The sequence below is a fragment of the Phlebotomus papatasi genome, chromosome 1 (genome assembly GCF_024763615.1).
Source record: "Phlebotomus papatasi isolate M1 chromosome 1, Ppap_2.1, whole genome shotgun sequence".
NCBI classification, from domain to species: Eukaryota; Metazoa; Arthropoda; class Insecta; order Diptera; family Psychodidae; genus Phlebotomus; species Phlebotomus papatasi.
In genome coordinates this window covers 110555479-110562947 of record NC_077222.1, presented here as the reverse complement: position 1 = coordinate 110562947, position 7469 = coordinate 110555479, and the positions used below count along the sequence as shown (strand labels likewise).

Below are 7469 nucleotides of genomic sequence, written 5' to 3'. Positions count from 1 at the left end.
CCAAAATTATATTTTTTCTAAATTCAAAGTACTAACAGGAAGTATTTGGATTTTAAGTACAGATAAATCTACTCTGAGTAATCTTGTTCACCGAAAAGGATTTTTTTTCAAAAATGGTTTTCGAAAATCAGAACCAAGAATTTGAGTGTTTAAAAATTTTAAATAAAAGTTTTAAAAAAGTACTTTCAAATGTTCTACGTACTTTTATGTACTTAAGAGCTTGAATTAGGGTAAGGGCTCATAATTTTGGACAGGGTTCTTATAAGCATCAATACTAAGTTTGAAGTACAATATTTTTAATACAAATTGATTTTTTTGTTACTCTCTTTTCGAAAGGGTTGTTTAGAATCTTGGCAAGGGTTTATCGTCTTTGTTTTTATTAAAATTAGTTTTAATACGTTTAAAAATAAATTGATCTGTAGAGGTGAATTTGACTCAAATTTTGGACAACTTTGTTGTTAATTTGGACAACTTGACTGTATATTTGGACAGCTAATCCGACTCAATAGGATGCCCATTGTGCTCCATTTCAAGAACTAATCTTACCAAGTACTCTTCCTGTTTATGTAAGGGAACCGTAGAATGTCACAAGAAGCCGGGAAACTTTCCATATCATTCATTAAAGTGAGTAGACTTCGGTAGTCCAAGTACACGCGGATTCGCGCATTACTTGGCCTTTCCAGGAGCCTTTTAAGGCTTTTTCACTACATCTCTTTCGTAGAAAAGACGTTCTTTTGTTTCTCCAGGCATTTATACAACTTTGTCATCACAGAAGCTAAAATTTTCCGAAATTTCGAAAGAAAAATACCTGTCCAAATTAAGGACTATCACCTCACTGGTAAACCTCGTAGAAAATTGCCCATTTTTCACACGAAAAACGTAATTTACAAGGCAAATCTCATTTCAGGTCAAATGTACAAATCACCATTAACTTGAATCAACACGATATTCAATGAATATTTAATAATATCACTGAAAAATAGCGAGGAAAGATTGTTAGTAGTTCACCATAGCTAAATAAGACTGAAGTAAACACGAAGTTCTGTCATATTTCTCTTAAGCAATTTCTCACACTGAATTTTCAACAAAGCAATTTCAATTCAAATCATATTCAAAATTTAACGTATTTAGTATTAAAATCTTCCAAAAAGAACAAATATTTAGATAGAAGTCATTATTCATCAAATATTGGAATAAAAATCCATCATTTTAATCAATTTATTTTTAGTGTCCAATTTAATCCTGAAGGTGTCCAAAATAAGAAACTGGACAAAATTATGAGCCTTTCCCCTATAGGATTTTTGAGATTTAAAATCTCTATAACTTTGAAAATAATTAACTTTCAAGTACAATATTCACAGGGAAGATTGAGGGTATAAAGAACTTCGAGTTGTTCGACTTGTATTCTGAGTCGTCGATATTGCCGCTAGGTCATATTCATTAATAAAGGAATATGGACAATTTGAAATGTTCGAAGCCAGAGTGTGCAAAGCCTGAGATACTTCCGGTATTCTTAATTGATTTGATTTCTTATAATTGATATAAAACGTAATGAGTAATTTTTAAACCGATCCGAAATGCATGGTCGATATTTGCTTCTTATCGTATCTCCCAATTGCTTTTTCATTTTTTTCATTCTGTCTTGCACTAATGTTATTAGATTGAGAGCTTTCGAGCTTTTAGTCAACATATTTAATGATTTCTGTAACTTTTATATAAACTCCCGTAGAACAGAAATCAAATCTAATTTTTCATAATTACGATTGACGAAAGAAAAGAATCGCACCTGAGATGTTACATGAAGAGTTTGAATTGGATGGCGGCGATGGGAGAGACACAGATGGACAAAAGAATCGATTCGATCGATTGATCTTTAGTGTAGCAATTGTTGTGATTGAAGTTGGTGAACGCCCGCGGAGTTTTTGATTTGGGCGTTTGAGATCACACTCAATGGCTGAAATAAAGAGTCCAGAGATTCATCATCGGAAGCCGCTGGCGTGAAAGAGATGCCTGAAAGATTTTGCTTGGTGGTCGTATCTGAATGAGGGAAAGCCACATTTGGCGGCCCAGAAGATAGAGAAATGCCGCGGAAGAGTCAAACGGACGTTCAATTGAAATTAACCCTTTGTTCCCATCTCATCCATTGTCCATCAAAATGAGATTCACGCCGTTTGATCTGAAGCGCATCCCGGAGAATTTCTCCCGTGTGTGTATGTGGTTCCAATCGAACGGCATCTAATTAAATTACGTGTACGACCTGATTTTGCCAAGGATCTCCACCCCCTACAAAATATATTTATTCCATTGGTTTTTCAACCCTCATATAGAGCACAGAAGGTGGTCGCTTTCATGGTGATACCATTGAGTCCATATGGAACATGATAACTTCATTTACTCTTTCCTTAGCGACACGACCCACCGCTCTTATTAAAAACAACCATTGTCAACGTGTCTCATTCCATTGCTGTTGCGCACCGAAATTGCACCACGACAATTAATTACACGTGTTTTGTAACCTTATGAACAGAAAAGAAAAGAATTGTGAATTTTTTTTAAGGCATCTATGACATTTTATGTGCCTTAAATTCCTCATATGCACCCCTTCATTGTGCAAATACATTAAATTCAGCAAGTTGTTTCCAGGAAGGCAGGGAACATCGTGTTGTCACCTGAAAACAACTCCAAGCTGTAACTAAGACACGAATTTTCTTAAGAATGTTAATAGTAAGTCAACGAATTGAGTAAAATTTTTCATATAAATATCAATGTCTCATTAGAAATCGAATTTAGTTCAATTTGTCAACTAAAATCAATCTAAAATGATGAAATTCTGGGCTATTGCCTTCCTCATTGCCTTTGGTGAGTTTTCCAAGTACTGATTCTTAAGAGGATATAGTTTAATAAACATAATTTCTTTCTTACAGCAGCTTTGGGTACGACTTTCGCTGCTCCTGTAGCTGATCCTGAGGCAAATCCTGTTCCAGTAGCAGAGGCTAAACCTTATGATTATTATTATTGTTCTTTGGTTGATTTTATGGATCCTGCTTGCTGGTGGTATTTCCTTTACTAAACATTTAAAATAATAAATCTGTATTTCATCGCAACAAAGTCTTTAAATTATTTGTACCAATCTTGGGTTGAGATATTAATATTCTGCTTATTCGAGAGGGGATTCAGAGGAATATTAAGAAATCATAGGGGAAACAGGGGCACTATCGAATATATAGTAGCACTAAGCACCAATTTTAATTTCAAAACTGCTTGAAGTATGTCGATCATTTCTACACTGAACAAGGGTACCAATAGCATATACGAATTCATAGGTCTTGTGCTTTGAATTTTGATTTAGTTAAAAAATTACAGTGTCCGGTGGTCCTCCAGTTTCCCCTAAGGTCAAAATTTTTAGAAGTCAACAGTTCATTAGCAAGGAAGTGTCCGGAATGATCCTACGGTAGACACTTCAAAAGACCAAGTTTTGTGAAATTTAAGAATAGCAGACAAATGTCGGTTTGTTTAAACCAGAGGTGTGCAAGAACAGTTGAAACCGAATAAACGTCAAAATAAGATTGTTCTGGTAGCGTTTTGGCCATTTACGTTCATGTTTCATTAGATGTTTATTCGGTTTCAACGGTTCTTGCACGTCTCTGGTTTAAACGTTCGTACTCCCAATGGATTTTTAGGTAACTTCTCCCTGATATACCTTCGAATCGGTACAGGAAAAACTTCAACCGGAATGACCACTCAAATCGAAACGGTTATTACTGAACGAGACGAAAAAATCACTGATGTTAATATTGTTAATGTTGACACTATTAACGATTGAAGTGTCAAGAACACTGCCCGTCAAATCATTGCTCTACCTGCCGATTTTGCTCGGAGGTTTTTTTTGAATTGTAACGGTATATTCTAGTACATTCATAGAAAATCTGTAGATTTTCGGCAGAATTTCTGCCTGAAAATCTATAGATTTTAATTAAATTTTAAATAATTTTTTTAAATAATTTCGTCAGATATCTTTAAGTTTTCTGCAGAAAATATCTACACCTCTGCAGAAAATCTGCCGAGAAATCTGTAGATATTCCTACGAATTTTATTTGGGCTTGGGACAAAATTCGTCAGAAATTTTTGCAGATTTTCTAACGAATCCTGGTGCATACTCTGACGAATTTCTGTAGATATTTTGCCGATTTTCTGTAGATTTTTTTTCTACATTCCAGACTTTCCAGACAGCTGTGTCAGAAAAGATGGAATATTTTTCACTGAAGTTTGCAAAATTCAATAGAGTGATTCTTGGTGATTTCACAGTGTTTATATAAAATAAAGAATTCTGCGACGCCGTGTTACAAGTAGAGAATAGTGAAGTGAAAACTTTAAACACAGTGTCGACCTAAATTTCGTGTTTTTGTATCATTCGATTGGCGATTTTTAAGAAATTAGTATTTTTGCTCGCATTTTTTTATTTATCTAAAATGTTTAATCGGTAATGCTTGTTAAGCAAAGCATACCATTTTCTTTATAACTTCTACAGTTTCTTCATAAATCAACAATATTTTTGTTAAGACAATGGAGACTATGCAGATTTCCAATGCAGAAATTCTGCCAAGAAACTGCAGATTTTCGGAAGAATTTCTGCCGAAAATCTACAGATTTCCTCTGAATGTACTAGAATATACCGTTACAATTCAAAAAACCTCCGAGTAAATTCGGCAGGTAGAACAATGATTTGACGGGCCCGGTAGATTTTCGAAAGGGTTTAACTCGGCTTTGGAGTGGCTTTGTGTCTTCGAAAGGTTATTACTGAACAGAGCCAAGAAGCCTCCGAGCCATAATACTTTTACGTCTTACTTCAATCTAACAAGAACTGAAACCAAGTCCAACGATAGTCCTCCGTTGGGGCATGTCAATTGGAGCAATTTTTTTTTTCAAAAAATTGTTCCAAGTCTGTAGACAACTTTAAGCATTAACTGTTAGAAAATATACAGGACACCTCCCATAGAATTTTTTGTTAACACATAAATTTATATTTTTGAAAGTAATACCTGAGCGAAACTGCCCTACCATTCCTTATACCTTCAGTTCTGTAGTCAATAAAGTGTTTTAACTTGCACTTGGATTTTCTGTTATGCATCCATATAGAAAAATCCCACTTTATTAAAAAAAATTAATAGTGTTTTTGAAAAAGATTCCCCAGAAAAGCTATGCAAGCCATTGTGAGGAGGAGTCGACCTCGAGGCAGATCTAGGACAAGGTGGTTGAATCAAATGCAGAATTGTAAAACACAAACCGACGTAATATATTTAATGAGGTGGCGATACCGGAAATCGTCGGGAAAATACAATTCACTTAAGGAATACTCATCAACTTTTTCCAGAGCGTGCTGCTCGGTCTCCAAACCTTCATCAGTGGTTTCTTCACTTTTCTTTTTTCTTGGACTCTTTCGAGGTATCCAGCAGCTTGTCTTTCTCGTCACCCCATTCCCTCTACATGTTCTTTGAACATCCTGGCCCAATGAATCTCAGAGAAAATTTGAAAGACTTGACCACTGATGAAGGCTTGGAGACCGAGCCGATAGCTCTGGAAAAAGTTGATGAATTTTCCCTGAGTGAATTGCACTGAGCGAAGATTTTCGGAATCCGCGCCTCGCCAAATTCAGAATCTTGCCTTGGAGCGTCTTGGAGTCGAACCCGAAGATCTTCCTGAAGTATCAGAGGATCGACAAGCGTGGGTTGCTAATTTGTTTATCATGGGCCCACGATCCCAACAAAGGAATTCCGCTTTCAAAAAAATTATCAGGACCGAAAAAAGCCAGTGAATTCACTCCAGTGACACAGAAAAATTGCATACATGCAGGAGATATCTTTGGAATATTTCAGCCTACTTTCAGAGGCAACGGTTCATGTATTGCAAATTTACGTCGTGAAATATTTTTGCATACATTCACAGGAATTTCAAAAAATATTTTATAAATGAGCTCCCAATAGTAGGAAAATTGTATCAAATTCTTTCAATCCGTTTTCACTTAAGCCGGAACTCCCTGTACCTTTTTCATGAAGAGACTGCCTAAATAATAAAATCACAAAATTTCTTCACAGCAAACTTAAACTAAGTCGAATTTTTGAAAAGACTTGTACCATAAGAGAGTGAAGTTTGAGAAAAAAAAACATATTTGGCTGTTATTTCGTGCATTTTAGGGATTTCAATTTTTGGAGGCACAAATTATAGTTCTGCATTTTCTGCATATGTCTGCTTGTGTTTGAGTCCAGATCCGTTGATATTGCATTTGTTGAATTAGTAGTATGAATAATAGTAAGTGGGTGGGTAATATCCATGCTGAGGGTATGGAAGAGGTGCTGGCATGGGACGAGGAGCTGGGTTGGGTTCAGGAGCAGCAAAAGCAGTGGCCACAGCTATTGAGAGAAAAGGGATATTAGTCCAAAATAATTATCCAGACTGTCTTTCCAAGAGTACTCACCGAAGGCTACGAAGAAGGCGAAGATCAAGAATTTCATCATCTTGGATTGATTGTTGGATTGACTTCAGTTGGCAAGTTGAACTGACGATGATGACTGAGGAAAACAGCGCAGTATTTATACCGAAAATTAGTCGATGTGGAAGGGAAATATCGTGATCCTGATCTATGGAAAATTAGACTCACGATTTGGTTCCATACTTGCTCATGGTAACATACAACCAAACTTTGAAAACGTTGTATCCGAGGTATGACATCGTCGTGACCCAAAATTACAGCACGTAATTTCCACGTAGACTGACATAGTTACAATTGCTTGGTTCTTAAAGTCCAATCGTGGTAACCTTCATGACGCTAACCACTTAGCTTAGCTAGAACAAAGATCAGTTGCTATGAGGACAACTTGAGGACAAATCGTGATTCTAATTTTCCGTGGATCAGGATCACGATATTTCCCTTCCATATCGACTAATTTTCGGTATAAATACTGCGCTGTTTTCCTCAGTCATCATCGTCAGTTCAACTTGCCAACTGAAGTCAATCCAACAATCAATCCAAGATGATGAAATTCTTGATCTTCGCCTTCTTCGTAGCCTTCGGTGAGTACTCTTGGAAAGACAGTCTGGATAATTATTTTGGATTAATATCCCTCTTCTCTCAATAGCTGTGGCCACTGCTTTTGCTGCTCCTGAACCCAACCCAGCTCCTCGTCCCATGCCAGCACCTCTTCCATACCCTCAGCATGGATATTACCCACCCACTTACTATTATTCATACTACTAATTCAACAAATGCAATATCAACGAAAATGGACCCAACAAGATTTTGCAAAGCTACAATTTTCTTCTAAAATTTCGGAATCCCTAAAATATACAGAATAGCAGCAAAATATGTTCTTTTTCTCTTTTTGAATTTTTTTTTAAATTTTTGTGGTCATAATGGAAGTTCTGTCGTCACGAAAAAGGATGTTTTAGTAAAATATGGAATAATTTTACTTCTT

General features: G+C 36.0%; 3 long non-coding RNA genes across 3 annotated transcripts; 2 read left to right on the top strand and 1 right to left on the bottom strand.

The window, feature by feature from the left end:
* The first annotated feature begins 2447 nt into the window (after positions 1 to 2447).
* Positions 2448 to 3108, top strand: LOC129799285 (uncharacterized). The gene is made up of 2 exons (XR_008751503.1): positions 2448 to 2859; positions 2925 to 3108. It is a non-coding gene; the product is annotated as an uncharacterized LOC129799285 (long non-coding RNA).
* A 3057-nt stretch (positions 3109 to 6165) lies between these two features.
* On the bottom strand, positions 6166 to 6629 carry LOC129799283 (uncharacterized). Its single transcript, XR_008751501.1, has 2 exons — positions 6473 to 6629; positions 6166 to 6407 (listed from the first exon to the last, which is right to left on the bottom strand). It is a non-coding gene; the product is annotated as an uncharacterized LOC129799283 (long non-coding RNA).
* A 33-nt stretch (positions 6630 to 6662) lies between these two features.
* On the top strand, positions 6663 to 7358 carry LOC129799284 (uncharacterized). Its single transcript, XR_008751502.1, has 2 exons — positions 6663 to 7068; positions 7134 to 7358. It is a non-coding gene; the product is annotated as an uncharacterized LOC129799284 (long non-coding RNA).
* Positions 7359 to 7469: the final 111 nt, after the last annotated feature.